We start from the raw sequence: 17,926 nt of genomic DNA on the forward strand, positions 1-17,926 counted from the left end.
GTTAGGTCAGGGCTAGACAAGTTCTGGGGAGTGGGTGAGGAGGAGATGGGGTGGAGGCAGCTGCGTGGTGAGGACACTTTCTTCTCAGGGCGTCAGGAAGACTTCCCACTCCCTCGCATGTCTAGGAGGACCCGGAATGGTTGAAACCACACTCAGGCTTTTTTGCCCCTTCTGGCCAGTCAAGGCAACTGAGAATGCATTTCCTGAGGGGGCAAAGCTGGAGATGTGGGAGGCTGCAGAGCCCACATCCTGGGTCCTTGGGGTAAGGGTGGGGATTATGGTGCAGAGCAGTTGTTTCAGACAACCATACCATCACATGGGGCACGGTAAAGCCTCGAATGGTGCAACTAAGGGGAACCCAGATATACGTGTCCAACAGAAAAGGGTCTGGAGGTCACAGTGGATCTCACCTATACACTCATATTGTTGGCCATGGATCTGGATTCTCACTCCTGCTTCTGCTTCCTCCCCACACCACAATATATAAAGGCTGAGTTGATGCCACAGTTGAATATAAACAAGACACAGACATTTTGAGATAATTTAAGATAATCCTCAAATCTCCTCATTTTGGGCTAGACCTGGAAGAGAAAGAACACTGTGCAGTTTGGGTCCCACCACTGAAAAGAGTCTTGGAGAAGTTTCAACAGAGAATGGCGAAAATTTTTGTGTTTATAACTTAGGAGTTGGGAGGAAATGGTGGGGGAAATGGCTGGGTGGTCTGAAAAGAGGGTCTCAGGAGGGAGCCAGGGTGGGGGCAACTTCCGATATCTTCACCAAGAAGGGCAGGAAGGATGACAACCCAGAACAGATCTTTGGCAGTGAAGGTAACCCCAAATGAGACTGATCCACTTAGACCCTCCCCAAGTCCCTAAAATAAATGCTTTCATGGCCACAGTTTCTTTGAAGATCTGTAAAAATAAGACAATTTATCACGTGTTGATGATTGAGCCACACGTGCCTGAGACCGGGGCCCAGGCCAGTTGGCCTCTTAAAGTCTCATACCAGTTGAGAGTTTTTCTTAGCTCTAAAAACCAGATTTTCTTAATTATTGCCTCCGTTGATCCATAGTAATTCTTAGAGTTTGGCGAGACTTCCAGTTGGCTTCACGTGCCAGCCTGAAACCAGGTACAAAGTTGGATATCTCCAGGCAAATATGGGGTCTGAAATTTTATTAAACTTACTTCAGCCTTTTCTTCCAGGGGATGTTACTGGCCATCTGGGGGCTTTGCTGTTTGATTGTAGATTTCCTCTTCGCAATGAGAGGTTGGGTGGCTGCCCTACACCCTCCTAGAGGGGTATGGACTGCACATGTCTTGTGATATGTGTGACATGGAGGGGGAACAGGAGACACCCAACCTGAGAACCCAGACTTTTTCTAGGTTCCTTGTTGCTGGGACAGATTGACCAGTTGACTTTATGACATTCCTGCAAAACCCCACATACCATATCGTTCAGAGAAGGGATGAAATCAGGGGACTCAGATCCAAGTCCTAGTCTATCCTTTTACTGACTAGGTGACACAGGGAAGCATTTCTCACCTGTCCTGGGCCTCAGAGTCCTTACATGAAAACACTGGGTAGTATGAACAATTCCTACTTCATGGGGCTCGGTAGGAGGATGTGGGATGAGGCATAGGGGGAGGTTTTGTGAACCACTCTGGGCTCTCTGGGATTGGTATCAATGTGAGGCTAGTTCTTGCTTCAATGAACAGGACTATGCATTCGAACATCATTCAGGACCTAGTGTTCCACTAATTATAGTTAACAATTAAGAAAAACTATGGTAATAATAACAATGTCCAACATAAGAGTAGTGGCTAACAGTAATGGAGCTGTCTGAATATACCAGGAACTATGCAAGTATTCGACCCATACTTAATCTTCATTATAACACTCTCAAGTGGATACTATTACGGTCCCCATTAATAATGAGGAAAACTAGGCTTAGTGAGGCTGGTCCCCTGTGCGTGGAGGCAAAGCCAGAAAGTGGGGAATATAGAGGAACCAGGTATGAGACTGCAGAGTCGGAGACCCCAAGGGCTGTGCATCCTGGGCCCTCACCGTCACACAGTGCTGCTCAATTCTGGGTGAGCAGGTGGGGATACCATGGGTGGACTTGTTCCCAGTGGTCAGAGCTTTCACCAGGCCCCGGTGGCCCACACGCTCCAGCTATGACCAGAGGTTGCCGAGGCGGCTACAGCATGGTTGCCCCCAGTCCCCGACAGGCTCGTACCTCTCACTCTTCACAACTCTCATCTAAAGAGCCAGGAAACTCTCACTCTAGCGGTGAGGTTTTTTCTCCCTCCTTCTGCAGGAGCAAATACAATGGCATTTAATCTAGAGACAGTCCCTATTGCTTCTGGCTTACAGGACTCTTAAGGAGTAGAGGACCCGCGGACCCAGTCATTGTTAGAGGGAGCAGTTTGGCATCCGGAACTCTAAAACTCTAAATTAAAAACAGGTTCATTCAACAATTATGGGGGCGGGGGTGGGGGAAGTAGGAGGGAGCCTTTGTGGCTAACCGATCCTGGCAATCTCACAGAGATCTGTTTCTTCTTAAAATGAAACTTCTGGGGCCAAACTGAGGTTATCTTATAAAAGGAGTGGCCAATTGGTGCCTGCTGCCCAAATTTCAGGCGCTTACGCACCCAGAGCCCCAGTGTAGTGAAACAATGTATATCCAGTGAGTGGGGGTGTCCCATGGGGGTGGAGTGCTGGGGAAGAGCAGTGGGAAGAAAGGGATAGACAAATCTGGCCTGAGTGGCCCCAGGGACCTCTGACCTGAGAGGGAGGCCCCAAAATAAGGGAGAAGTACTGTGCTGGCCTGTATCCATAGCTTCCTGAGGTCCCTGAGACCCTCCCTGGGCTTAACTTCTCAGTTTCCAGAGGAAAGTGCAATATCCCAGCAACCTGTAATTTGTGCTCAGAAACATAGTCTCAATAGCATGCCCGGGACCAAAAATTCCTTAACTGACCCCATGGGTTCAAACGAGCCCTCTCCTCCTCAGGAGTGGTGTTTCTCTGTCTCCAGGTCAGCTTTTCTTCTGTTTTCCTGGAATGTGGCCCAGCCTTTCCCAACTGGAGGAGTTGGGCAGGAAGAACAATGGGAATGGGAATGGGTGGGGTGGGGTCGCAGGTCACTCAGACCCTTTCCTCCTGTCACCGTGCTCCAAACCTTTCTTTGCTTTCATGTTCTCTCTCGGTGATGAATTTGTGACCTATGCTGCCACAGAACAAATGGAAAAGCAATTTGGGTCTATAACACAGGCAGCTCATCTCATCTCTCTGACCATTCCCTTTGTCTGTGACGGGGACTGCTTTTCATTCCACTCTGGGGCGCCCAGATGTTGGGATGGGAGCGTGGCTTTCCTTCCCCTTCTCCTGCTCTGCTGTGGAATAGGTCATGGCCCACGCAGAGGACGGTGGGTGGCCCCCCAGTCCAGGGGTCACCCCTCTTTGTTCTTCCTCTTCACACCCCTGCTTGATATTATCCTGTCCCGTGGTTTTAAGTACCTCCTGTCCTTATTTCATCTCCCTTTCTGCCTGTGGAAACACCGGTCTGCAGAGAGCTCTAGTTATGTGCCAAAGCCCAAGAGATGGTAATAGTGGAGCCAGGGGAGCGTCTGGGTCAATGGGTCCGTCACAGGACCTTGTGTGGGGTGGGGATCCTTTGTCTCTCATTCTACTTTGTAAGTTCATCGACGAGTCCTTGGGCATTGCACTCTCAGTTTCTGTTGAGGAAGGATGTGAAGGAATAGCTATGTGAAGTTACACCTGTCTGTACCCCACAGGCCCTGCAGAGGTGGTTGTCACTATAACACTTGGTCCCCTTATGAGGGCCCATGGGAGAAAGCTGGGTTCTTAGTATCAGACAAAGCTTGATTTATTTTTGAGTTTTTGAAAAACTTATTTTGTAACAATTACAGATTCATAGGAAAAATAGTACTGAGAGGTCCTGCGTACCTTTCCCCCAGTCTCTCCCAATGGTTCCATCTTACAAAATTACGGTATAATGCCCAAAGCAGGAAATCGACTTTTCTATAAAGTATATGTAGAGTTTCATGCCATTTCATCAAATATATAGATTCACGGAATCACCACCCCACCACTTCAAGACACAGAACTGTTCCATCACCACAGAGATCTCCTTTATAGTCACACCCATCCCCTTTAGACTACCATCCCTAACACCAATCTGTTCTCCATGGCTACAATTTTGTCATTTGGAGAATGTTAGAAAAGTGGAATCATACAATGTGTGACCTTTTGAAATTGGCTCTTTTCATTCAGCACAAGGCCCTTGAAATCCATCCAGGTTGTTGTGTATCAACCTTTTTACTGCTGAGTAGTATTCCGTGGCATGGATGTACCGAGATTTGTCTAATCACCTATTGAAGGACATTTGGGTTGTTTCTAGTTTGGGGGCTATTACAAATAAAGCTGCTATGGACAGTAAGTCGTGTACAGGTTTTTGTGTGGACATAAATTTTCATTTCTTTGGTGTAAATGTCCAGAAGTGTATTTGCTGGGTCTTACGTAGTTGCTATTGATTTTTTTTTAAAGAAACTGTTAAACAGTTTCCAAAGTAGCTTACCATTTTACTTTTACTTTTTCAGCATTGTGTGAGAGACCCAGGTTCTCTAAATTCTTGCCAGCATTTGGTGGTGTCGCTGCTTTTTATTTTAGCTTTTCTAATAGGTGTGTAGTAACATCTCATCATGGTCTTAATTTGCATTTCCCTAATGGCTGGTGATGTTGAACATCTCTTCATGTATTTATCTGCCATGCACATATCCTCTTCACTGAAATGTCTGCTCATATTATTCTGTTCACTTTCTAATTGGATTTTTTTTACTATTGTTTTGAGAGTTCTTTATATTTACAAGATACAAGTCCTTTGTTGGGTATGTGGTTTGCAAATACTTCCTCCCAGTCAGTAACTTTTCTTCCTCTTAAGAAGGGTTTTCACAGAGGAAAATTTTTGATGTTGATGAAGTCTTATTTATTTTTAAAAATATTCTGGATCCTGCTTTTGGTGTGATGTGTAAGAACTCTTCACCAAACCCTAGTCCCTGAAGGTTTTCACCTAAAAGTTTCTAATTTTGCATTTAAATCTATGATTCACTTTGAGTTAATTTTTGTAGAAGTGTGAGGTTTAGGTCAAGGTTAATTTTTTTCCCCTCTATAGTTATCTAGTTATTCTGCACTATTTGTTGCAAAGATTAACCTTTCGATATTGAGTTGCCTCTGTAACTTTGTTGAAAATCAGTTGGCCTTGCTTATGTGGGTCTGTTCTAGGTTTTTTATTCTGTTTCGCTGATGTATGTGTGTATCTCTGCCAATACCACACTGTCTGCCTTGATTACTGTAGCTATATAGCAAGTCTTGAAATCAGGTAAAAGCTTGAGTTTTATTCTATAATGGTATGTGTTTATTTTATGAATGCCAAATTTTATAACCCATTCCATTTCCCTACTACTTTGCCTTTTAGGAAGATTTAAGGGCAGATTTAAAGCTCATTTTTAGTAACTGGATGGGATTTTACACACATATGTGCTCCAGCTTTTCTTCTGACCTTTTCCCTTGAACTTGATTTTTAAGTCTATGTTCCTAAACTTCTCTACGACAGCCCTGCAAGGGGAGGTATCAGCATCTCCATTTCACATTTGAGGAAATCAAGGCTTTTCCAAGACCACATATCCAGTAAATGGCAAAGCAGGAGTTCCCACTGAGTATCTTATCACTTCCCAGATCTCTTCTTCCCAGGGCCACAGAATGCCTCTTAGTTCAGCAATCTCTAGTATGCGAACACCTGGTCCTGAGCTCAGTGATCTCTGATGTCCTTTCAAGTTCTCAGATTCTCATCTCATTGCTGTTCCGTTGCTGATTGAGATGAGACTAGGAGCAGGGCCAGTTGGGTCTGGGCTTAGCTGGGAGACCTGCCTGCTACGAAACCTTTGCTGAATGGTTGATCAATGCCCAGCTCTCGCTCTCGACTTAAGGACCTTAATTCCCTTGGGTGTATCTGACTCTTTGGGGTGGATTAAATTTGATCAAGGGTGGGGAATGAAACCAAGGCAGGGCACCTCAGACTCCACTGCGGGGTTGAAAAATGGAATGATACTAGCCAGTGGGCAGCCCTCTTTCTGAGCTGAGCTGTCTTCCTGGCCTCTTCACTCTGTTGAATGGAAATGTTAAGGATGCCCAGGGGGAACTGCTAGAGGTTCTGACACAGCTGGGAGGCACTACTAGCCCAGGATTTGTGACCTTTGGGACTAGCCCAGGATTTGTGACCTTTGGGACACTCAGTCTGGTCAGCATTGGCACTGAACCCCACAGGGCTGTCCCCCTGCCTCTAGAAATGTGGACAAACTGACCCTTTCTTAGAGATTTAGTGTGCACCCGAGTCCTGTAGGAACCTGGGAGTCTCAAGACAAGTCTCATTTTGTTTACCCAAACATCAATAATACTCATTTATGTTCTGAACAGTGTTCCATCCGACACCCTTGGGAGGTGTGGGCAGAGCGCACAGCCTCGGTGAAAATGCGGATGTCACGGGAAGGCTGCAGTGGGCCAGTGCTGGAAGACTGCCCCACACCATGCCCTGAATCCTAGAAGGCAGTGAACCAGTTTCCACATAGCGTTAGGACAAGGGGAGGAAGGAAGGTGTCTAGAGATGCTTCTTGACTAGCCATGAATATTACATGTCTGTGATATTTTATGTTTTATCTTAAAATCAAATGAATGTTATATTTTTTCCACAGTATCTATGTGCTTCCAGGTAGTATATTGTCTTTTCCCTCGAGCCTTGGAGTAGCACTGATACTTCAGGAGGCTGTCCCGTGGAGCTCACTTCTCCCATATGTGGCTCCCAGGTGGAGCATTCGGGAGTTCTGGAAACACAGCACAGGCAGACCTCAAGTCAGAACTAGTTTATCGGATTCGTTCTCCTAGCCAGCTTGTTCGGCGCAGAGGGAACAGGTACCTAGAGAGTTTAAGTGGGACCGATTTGGGGTGTGGATGTTAGACAATTCTTGGCCTGAGCCCTATGGGACACTCTGGGAGAGGAGCACCCTAGGGAATGCAGTGAGGCCCCTATGGACCCGGGGAAAAGGGATATTGGCAGAAGGGAGGGGGAGGGAGGACAGCAGGCTCCTAGAGTCACCTTTGCCATGCCTATTGCCTGCCAGAGACATTGCCAGAGGATTAAACTGACCACTTTCTCAATCTGTTTTCCAAGTCATTCCTGCCTGATGCCTCAGGCCCTTTTGAAATCTTTCTGCTTTGCCTCTGAGTCACACAGTGCATTTGAGAGAAGTGGCTGGGAGCTGAGAGTTGATATGGGATCCTGGGCCATAAGCCTTTATTGAGTATCTCTCATGTGAGGCCCTTTATCAGGTGTCATTGTTGACACTTGGCTCCCTGAGAGGCTCCCCAGTTTCCAAGAATCAGTTACCTCTAAGTTCCCTGCTTCCCAGCATAACCAACTGCCTCCATTTACCCAGGACTGAGGGGTTCCTGGGACACAGGACTTTCCCTTTTAAAACTGGGAAAGTTCGGGGCAGATTGGGATGAGTTGGTCACCCTACTGCATTTCTTGCTGTGACAATTTACAAGAACAGACTTCTACCCTCTGGCTGTGGGGCTGTGGAGGCTCTGATGGAGGGTCAGGATGGTGCCCAGGAATGGGAGTAAACCTTAGGGATCCACAGCAGGAAGAAACTGGAAGTTTCTGGAGAGAGGAGAGTGAGCAGAGCAGCAAGGCCCACATCTCCCTTGTTTGTGCAGGGAGGTCCTCTCCTCCAGTCCTGCTTTCATTGCTCATCATGGTTTGTATGACATTATAAACTTTTCATTATATGGAATCTATGCAAACAATGATATAACTGAGCTATAGAAAGATGGTGCTTCCTGGCTTATAGAATCATTGAATGTCAAAATTGAAAATGACTAGAAAGCTCATCTGCTCAAAGAGGCAGGAATCCTCTTTATGATGATATCCTAACCTCTGCTTGCATAGCCCCCATGATGGGGAACTCACCACATTCCAAGGCAGACCCAGCCACTGGTAACACCACAGGCTTTTAGCAAGTCTTTCCTATGCTGGGCTGAAACCTGCCCCTGCTCTTCCATGGAAATCCCCCAGAGTGAAGCTAGCAGACTCCTCTCTTCTGGTTACTCTCCTCACTGTTTCTAGTAGAAAGCAGTCTCCCCTCCCCGCTAAGCCCCTCTAACCAAGGAGCTGCTCAGCAGGGCTGAAACAAAAAGCCACCCTCCTCTAAAAGCTGAACCTGGTTCTGAAGGTGGGCATTGCTGAGGGACTTATAACACAAAGTTACACAAGGAGGCCCTGGCTGTGTGGCTCAGTTGGTTAGAGCGTTGTCCTGATAAGCCAAGGTTGTTATTTGATCCCAGGTGAAGGCACAAACAAGAAACAACCAATGAATGCATAAATAAATGGAACAGCAAATCCACGTTTCTCTCTCATCTTTCTCCCTCCCTTCCTCTCTCTCAAATTAATTTTAAGAAGTTACAAAAGGAAACGATCCACCTTAAGCAATAAGCAGCAGATATATCAAAGAGGAAGATCAGCACCACAAGATTTTGAGATAACGGGACCTTCAGAAAGAGACTATAAAAATCCATTAAAATGTTTAAAGAGGTACAAGAAGAAATGGAAAACACCAGGAAAGAACAAACACTATGAAAAGGGAACAGGCAGATTTGAGAGATACGTGGGAATTCTAGAAATGAAAACTACTGATATAGAAAATAAAAACTCAGCGAACGGTTAAATAGCAGGTTAGATGCCACGACTGGTTAAATAACAGATAAGAGAATTTCCCAGTTTGAAGTCCTCAATAATCACATCTGCACTCAACAATTATTAGTAAGTGGAAGGGAGGGTTGAAGAAGTCAGCCTGCGTGGAGCACGGGGGAACAAAGAGGTGGGAACTGTGAAAGACGGGCTCAGAGAGGGAGCAGTAAGGACAAGTCCAAGGTGACTCTGAAATGAGTGCGAATAGAATGACTACGTGATAGGTAATAGTGAAAGAATTATAGAGAGTTTCCAGAATTCATAAAACATATGGTACCTCGCTATAAAGACAGGGCAGTAAGTTCGGACAGGAATTTACCAAAAAAGCACACCTGCACATGTCACAGGGAAACTGCAGAGTGCAGACAGAGAACTTTTAAGCGCTACTAAAGTGAAATCTCAGATTAGTTACGAGAATCTGTAATTGGACCAACAAGGGGCTTCTCAATGTAAATAATAGATACTAGAAAATAATGGAATAATTTTCAAAATGCTAAGAGAAAATGAGACCAAATTCTAATTTTATAAGTAAATAATAATTCAAGGGGACAAAATAGAGATTTTTCAAACCAAGGCAGAGACTTTGGTAATCGCTTCCTCACAAAAATAAACGGCTAGAGGATGGAACCTGTAACGTGAGAAATCGAACACAGAAAAAGGATAGGATGCTAGAAGTGGTAGTAATTATTAATTGCAAAGAGACCAAAAGAAGGCAAGTAATGTGCGCTGGTAATATGAAAAATTGGAAGGGAAAATTGGAGTTAAAATCTTAAATCCTTGGCTTGTTTGGGAGGGGAATGGAATAACTCATTAACTTTAGCCTTTGTTAATTTATCTATGTATGTGAAAATGTACAGGTAAAAATAATAATAATAAAAAAGACATTGACTGCATGCTTTCCAAAGCAGTAGAGGGTAAACAGTAGAGGCCTAATCCAACCAACAGAAGCTGGAAAAGAGTGAATAAAAGGAAAAACGAACAGCAGCTGTCACAATAAACTGCAGAGGGAGCTGAAGAAGATATAATTCTGTATTTATTAGAAATGACAACCCATGAAAATGGACTGCTGTCACCATGCCGAGGCTAGAAAGGCTCAGACTGGACAGAGGGGGAGGGGATTTAATTACATGTTCTTTGAAAGGAAAGAAAGAGGCTGCCTGAGTGAGGGCATTGGTCGTGGGGAAAGAGGGGAGGGTTGGTGTGAATCAGGATGTGTGGTTTGTTTTCTTTTGCTTCTCTAACAAATCACCATAAATTTGATGGCTTAAAGCAATACGAACTTACTATTTTACGGTTCTGGAAGACAGGAGACCTAAAATCGAGCTGTTGGTAGGGCTGTGCTCTTTGTGGAAGCTGTAGAGGAGAATCTGTGCCTTGGCCTTTCCTAACTTCTAGAGCCGCCTACATCCCTTGGTTCATGGCCCTTTCCTCCATCTTCAAAGTCAGCAGCTTAGCATCTTGAAGTTCTCTCTTTCCTTCCCTCTCTCTCTCTCTCGTTTTCCTGAACAACTCTCCTGTCTCCCTCTTATAAGAACCTTTGTGATTACATTGGGCACACCCAGATAATCCTGGACAAGCTCTATTCTAGAACCTACAGGTATGATTACACTAAGGTTCTGAATATTAGGACATGGATGTTAGTTGGGGATGCCACTATTTTGTCAACTTCAGGGTTCAATCAAACCAAAGCCAATAGAAGATACACACACTGAGACACACACACCATGTATGTATATGTATGGATATTAAGAGTTTATTACAAGGAATTGGCTTACATAATTGTGGGGGCTGGATAAGCAAAACCAGTTTTCGTGGAGCAGGCAGCCAGGAAAGGATGATCACAGGCATGGGCTGAAGCTGCTGCTTTTAAGACCTTCTGATTGATTGACTCTGGTCCAGGCAGATTTTCTAGGACGATCTTCCTGACAAAGTCAACTTATTATATATATATTTTTAATTACATCTGCAAACTCCTTCCATAGCAACACCTAAATGAGTCTTTGGCTGAATAATTGGTAACAAATCTATCCCAGGGTAAAAGGGCAGTGACATTCAGGTCAAGTATAGGACAAAATATGGCAGCAGCTGGTAGAGAACTCCAAGAGAGGTGTGCACCACTGGGCAAAAGGCAACCCCAAAAGGAGGGGCGCAGGGACCAGAGGAGCTTTGCTGAAGTCATTGATGGGAGGAGGGTGTGTTTAGAGGTGAGCTTCTGCTAGGAGGCCTGGAATGGGGCATTCCATCTAACCCTCCCCAGAGTTTGAAAGCCCCATGATCAGGGTCTGCTCCCCTCCTCTACACGGCTCAGACACCCAGGATACCACCAGTGTCTACGAGTCCCTGCCTTATGTTGCTTTTCAGTATTTGTTCTGGGATCTGCTCCTGAGGTCACAGGCCCCTGGGCTGCAGACGTGAATTGACAGCAGTGTTGGAAAGCTGAGTGAGCTCATGTCTGCTGCTCCTAGGGCTGCAGCTGGTAGGTGGTATTTGTTTAGCTAATCTTTCCCCATCTAAACCATCGTATTGATGATTTCATTCAGGAGTCTCAAACCCTGCAGGTAGGAACCCCAGCCAAAACCAACCAGGTGTGAATGATGAAACCACATTCCCTCGCACTTGCCTTCAAGAGCTCTAGGTGCGGCTGTGTGGAGTGTTCAAAGGAATTGGGAGCTGGATGGAAGCACACAGCCAGGGCCAGTCCTGGGGCGGGGCAGGGGTGGGTGGCTCTCAGCCCACCCTGACAGTGCAGCCAGACCCTCACTGAGTAGGGAGACCCTGTGCCCAGGATGGGTAGATGGCCAAGGGAGGGCAGAGATTATCTCAGTTTTACCCCATTCCTTGGGGGTAAAGGTTGAGCCTTGTCTCTAGGAAAGAGATGTCTGGAAGGAAGGGTTAGGTTAGAGTTTAGGAGAATCTACTTGAGCCTAAGATGTTGTTTCCAGAGTGTGGTCCCCCTGCCAGCAGCGTCAGCATCATGAGAGAGAGAGAGAGAGAGAGAGAGAGAGAGAGACTGTTAGAAATGCAGATTCTTGGGCCCCATCCCAAATCCAAAACTGGAGGTAGGGCCCAGCATGATGTTTCAGCAAGCCCTCTAGGGAATTCTGATGCACCTGAAGTTTGAGAACCTTGAGGCGAGGCATGTATCAGGGTACTGATTCACATGCACAGGCCACTGAGGTAGCTGTGATATTCTTGTCCCTGAGACATTGATTAAAGCTGGGAAATAATCGTATTAAACTGAAATGGTTCCCAGGGGATGGGAGTCACTCATGTGGAGCTGTCATTCATGGAGGAACTTTGAGGAGCATCCTAGATTGGCCAGTGAAGGCCTCCCAGAGCTTCCTACTGCGGGTGGTGGGACCAAGCCAAGGGCTGTGAATCTCAGGCCCTGAGACCTGCATCTGGGCCAGGAGAAAGATGGGAAGGGTATGGAGGGCAGAGCCTTCTGAGCGAGGAGGGGCTCCGAGGGCCACATGTTGGAATTCAAGGGCTCTCTGGGCACGCAGGGTCGCTGTGCTAGCCTGAGTTCCATGTCAGTCACTTTCTTCCCCAGGTAGTTTAGTGATGGCAAATGCGCTCCAAGGTTGAGGTCAGGGGTGCTCTTACTACTGATATTTATAGCTTCAAGCTAAATACTGTAGGTAAACAGGAGGTTTGGGAAGTTGGCTTGCTTCCCCCCTTGTTCCCACCGGTTCCCTCATTTCCTGTGTCTAAACTGGACATTTCATGATGCAGAGAAGACCTTGACACCCTGAATGACCCTCTCCCAGCAATGGTGGAAATCACTGTGGCCCCCTCCCCTTGTGGCTCCCTGGGGCTCTCGGCTTAGGGAGTGCCAGAGGGTGTGGGTACCAGGGAAGGCTGTCCCAGCTGCTTTTATCTAAACGTGGCTTTCTGATGCGAAAGAGGCTAGCAAGCTTTGCTTGACCTCCTGCCTTGACCTCTCTGTTTCCTTTCCTCTGTCACATGAGCTGGGGACTTGAGGAACTGTTTCCAAGAAAAGTTCCGGGTCTGGCCTGAGTGGCTTAGTTGGTTGAGAGCATCATTCTGCACATGGAAGGGTTGTCGGTTCCATTCCCAGTCAGGGCACATACCTGGGTTGCAGGTTTGATCCCTGGTCGGGAAGGGTGCGGAAGGCAGCCAACTGATTGATGTTTCTCTTTTACATTGATGTCTCTCTCTCATTCTCTCTCTCTCTCTCTCTCTCTCTCTTTCTCTCTCCCTCCCCCTTCCTCCCTCCCTCCCTCTAAGCATGTCCTCAGGTTAAAAGAAAAACAAAAAAAGGCTTTGAGCATTTTCTGTGAACATTTCCAACTGAAGCCCTCTCTCTTCTCTCTGTCTGAAGACTGGATCCCACTCAGGGTCTTTACCTTTCCTCACCCAGCCCCCTGCAAAAGTTCCTCCTTCTCTCTTCCTTTTTGCCCATCTGAGGAGTGGAGGGAGAGGAAGGCATACAGAGAGGAGGGGGGAGAGGGACCACCTTGGGAGACACATAGGAAAGTCAAAGCCATGAGGCTACAGAAGGCACAGCCTTTTGTCTGGAAAAGTCCAGAAATAAGTTGAAATGATGGAGAAAGTGGAGCTGGAATAGAGGCTGGCCTGGGATGACCACAGGAGACCAAACATATGACCTGATGACCTGCATTCTGGTGCCACCTTCACTGGTTAGCCGCCCACTGTGGGGTAAGGGCACGGTGGCGGCCGTGGGCAGACTTCTATCCATCTAAAGACTAGACAGAAGACTCCATGTGGACCAAATCCTGTATGTTGTTAGAAATCAGTCACCAGATCCTTCATCTTTCAAATCAACCTCAGACCTCCCAGAGAGCCTTGTCAGAGTCGTTTGTTCTCCTAATTCTTCTGCAGATTTGGCAAGTGGAGTTCTGCTGGGGTATCCCTGGGGCTACATTTCAGGCCCACCCTCCAGGATAGTTCCTTGCAGCTGCATGGAGTCTAAGAAGGCAGGAGGTTCTGGCCTGAGGGAGCAGGAACAAAAGGCAACAGCAATAAAGTGACAAGACATCTTCCCACAGCTGTGGTCTTGCACCAGGAGAAGCAGGATTGCATGAAGCCCAAAGGGGATTTATTGCCAGCCCCCAAATGCAGCTTCTGAGTCACTACCTTAATTTGAGAATTGGTCCTTGGATTCCACAAGGTCCTTTCTTCCTAGGCAGGGGATTGACTAGCCATCAGAAGTGAGGCTCTCTTTCCCTAGAGACACCTGCTGGTTAGCTCCCTGGATATCCACTTGGGCCTTCCCCAGCCCATAGTCTAACTTTGCCTCCTACCACTCACCTTGCTCCCCACTGTCGGTTGAGTTCCTTGTTTCCTTTTCCTTGGTCTTCAGATACTCACTCACCATACCGCATATCTCCTTAATCATTACATCATTGCCCTCCAGAGCTTCTCTCCAGCTGACGTGTTCTGGTTCACTGCCACCCTTCTGCCTTGTTCCAAGACCTTTCATTGACCTTCCTGCCTCTAGTCTGTCATCTCTTTATGTCTCGCCCTGTTACAGATAACCTTTCTAAAAAAATGTTCGATGTGCATTATCACTGCTCAGAAATCTTTAGGGATGAATAGAGAGAGAATGTCTGTGGCTCCCTGTGGGCACCAACCCTCTTTCTGGGTGTGGTTTTCTCCTCTCACTTAGCCAGAACTCTTTCAGACTACCCAGGCCAGTTTTTGAGCCCTGATCATGCTTGTGTTTTTCCACCCCCATCTTGTCTTCTGGGCCTAGGATGACCCCTTTCTCCCTCTATACTTTTTTTTTTTTCTTTAAAAACTTTTAAAATTGATTTGAGAAAGAGAGGAAGGAAGAGAGTGAGAGAGAGAGAGAAACACAGATTTGTTGTTCCGCTTATTTATGCGTTTATTAGTTGATTCTTGCATGTGCCCTGACCAGGGCTCGAACCTGTAACCTTGGCGTATTGGAACGACACTCTAACCAACCGAGCTACCGGACCAGGACTCCCTTTATACTTTCTGACAGTCTCCTTGCCCTCAAAAACCTAGCTCCAACCTCACTTTCCCTAAGGCCCTCTTCTTCATCCTCTTATATTCTTAGTGCCTCTAGCACATCACTGGTATTGCTCCTCCGGCTGTGTTGCCTTGAGCATAGTTACTGCTATTGTGTACACATACCTCGTCTATTGTGTACACACACCTCCTCTATTAACAGACTGCCTTCAGAGGGGTCTAGCTCTGTTTGGCCTTTGGTCTGCCCTAGAATGTGCTTGGCTCATAATGGTTTTTAATAAAACCATTTGCTTATCACATTATTTTAAATGTTCCTTCTGGGAAAAATTAGCAATAATGCACCCCCCACACACACTGCACGCGCACACATGCAGCTCCCAGGAAAAGCTGTCAAAGTTGGCAGGCCAAGGAAATAGTAAATTGTGTCTGCACCTTTGCCAGAGGAGGGTGTCCTTTCAGCCATCGCAGGGAGACACAGCATCCAGTGACGGCGAAGTCTTGAGTTGTGTGTGCTCTGAACTAAGTGAGGTTTCCAGAAGTGGGTCCCCGTGTAACCACGTCTGCCCTGGAATCACAGGTGTGATGACGTTAGAGAGAGAGGCCCCCAGGTTCCTGTGGGAGTGTGTCAGCAAGGGAGTGGCCTGCTTTTGACTCTGTTACAGGTTCTTGAAGCTTTGTTCTGAGCTCTCTACTGTGGCTTCGATGGGGCTGGGTGTGCTGTGGTTTATCAGAAACTCAGCACCCTGCGGGGGGACCGTGGGATGGTCTTGTGTTGCTGAGGCCAAGCTGGTAGTGGGTGGGTACAGGCTGCTGGGCAGGGGTTTCCTGGGCCAGGCCTTCCTTGTCCCACCAGGACACCCACTTGTTCCCTCCTCAGTCTCCTTACCGGCAGCCCCTGGCAAATACCCAGACATCCTCCCTCCTCACCACCCAGAGTGAGTCTCCAGCCCCTTCTCTGCTAAAGAACCAGGCAGGACCAAGGACCGAAATGGGTCCGGGGTTTCATTTCTCCAAATGGAGATATTCGGGAGCTCTGATTTGGAGAGGGCCCTGGGCGTGATTCTGATGAAAGTGAAAGAATTTACAAGGGTTTGCTAAGTAACTTGCTAGCCTCCAGAAATTTGGGGGGCAATAAGTGGATACAGTAGAAGGGAAAAATTGACCTATTTCGACAAGGACTTTGCAACGCATTTGGATAATTTTGCATCTGCTTACTTATGGGTGCCTAGGTGACTGGTGGTGTCATTCACTGAAACATTCTTTCCTACTGGTTTGTTCATCATCAAATATTTACCCAGCGGATTGTCTCTTCCTCATAGAGTAGCAGCCGTGCTGCTGTGGTCATGTCCTTTCCCCACCCCGCTGGCCGACTAGACAGGTACGCCCTGGGTGCCGAGATTGCCGCACTCGAGGCGCACTGACCTTGCAGTCTAGGCTCCATGCCCTGAAGGAACAGCAGAGAATGTGTAACAGGAGGGACTTTCTTTGCCACCAGAAGGATGGGTGAGTAGGAGCTAACCAAGGGAGGGGGTGGGGTGAGGAACCCCAGGTGGAAAGGATGGCCCCACCCCAGAGGCCCTGAGGCCATACTTTGTCTCCCACAGCCATGGATGTTCCATTCAGCTACAAACTGCAGCTGCTTTTGTCAAGCTATGAGTGTAGGGAGCTTAGTACCTGAGAAGAGGCCGTTGCGGTGGGGAGCTCAGGGAGAGCTGAAGTGCATGGGGCTGGAGCGAGGCGGGGCTGGCGACAAGGGTTTGGGTCCTCGGCTTGATTTTCACCTGAGATGGTGGGAACTCACTGGAGGATGTTTTACAAGCTCGTGACAGGCTTTTCAAAAGATTGCACTGACATACTATAAGACTGTATTTCCATAAATACAGGCAAACTCACCTGTGTGGCTAGAATTCAGGAGAGTCGTTACCCTGCAAGTGGGTGGTGTGTCCTGTTTCTTGATCGGAGTCTGGTCCCTCGGGTGTCCCCAGCTTGTGAAATTTTATCAAGCTGTGTCCTTATGACTTGTAACTTTGTTGTTGTTGTTGTTGTTAATCCTCACTGAAGGACACTTCTTCCATTGATTTTTAGAGAGAGTGGAAGGGAGGAGGGGAGAAAGAGAGAGAGAGAGAAACATCAATGTGAGAGAGACACATTGACTGGCTGCCTCCCACACGCGTCTCGTCCAGGGCCGGGATCGAACTGGAGGGTCACGGGCCGACACTCCAACCACTGAACCACACTGGCCAGGGCTACTTGTAATTTTGTGTGTGAACTAAGTTATACTTAACGTTTCTTAAAAGGTTACTCTGGCTGCTGGTTAAAGAATAGATTGGAAGGAGGAAGGAATAGAATTCAGGAAAAGGTAGGAACTTGTGATGGTGGCCAAATGGGACCTGACGGGGACCTGGATTGGGGGGCAGCAGTGGAGATGGAGAGCACGGGGGGTGGATCCGAGGCTTGGTTTGGAGGTTGAAGCACCCACCAGTGCAAGGACCGGAATTGAGAGGAGGAGACGGTGAGGGGTAAAGGAAATGGTTGAGGGCAGGAATTTCAGAAACTGACCGGGATGCAGTTTACTGCAGGGCCTGGGGTTGAGGACGGCGCTCTGCACTCTGGCTGTGGCCTGGCAGTTCCAGCGTGCCACCAGGGATGACCCCGTGCGTGGATGAGTAGGACACCCAGGACAAGAGTGTGTAGAGAGACAGGCAAAAGGACTGAGGACAAGCAGATACCGTTGGCATCTGGTGGGGAGACAGAAAAAGGCTCCCACAAGGATTTCTAAAAAGGAACAGCCAGAGAGAGCAAGAGCCCAGGGATGGCAAGCGACATCACAGATGGGGAGGGGGAGACCAAGAGTGTCAAATGCTGCCGCCCTTGGGTAGAGCGATCGTTGGAGAGCCCACTTGCTTGGGCAGTTAGGTAACTGGGCATCTTGGTGCAAACAAGTTCCGTGATGCCTCCTTCCCCAAACTCCATAAGATTGGGCAGCACAGTGGAGCAGAATGATGGGCTTATTGGGAGTCAGTTGGCTGCTACCACTTCCCAACTGTGTAATATGAGAAAATATTGTAAGCTTCCCATTCATAAACAAAAAGAATTTTACCTACCTCTCAGGGTGGTATAAGGTTTA

At 47.4% G+C, this 17,926-nt stretch overlaps 1 protein-coding gene across 1 annotated transcript in view; it reads left to right on the top strand.

The window, feature by feature from the left end:
* SLCO2A1 (solute carrier organic anion transporter family member 2A1) overlaps positions 1-17,926 on the top strand; it is a 65,063-nt gene that overhangs the window by 1,028 nt on the left and 46,109 nt on the right. The gene's annotated exons all lie outside the window — the stretch shown is intronic.

Source organism: Miniopterus schreibersii (genome assembly GCF_964146895.1).
Source record: "Miniopterus schreibersii genome assembly, chromosome: 15".
In the NCBI taxonomy this organism is placed as follows: Eukaryota; Metazoa; Chordata; class Mammalia; order Chiroptera; family Miniopteridae; genus Miniopterus; species Miniopterus schreibersii.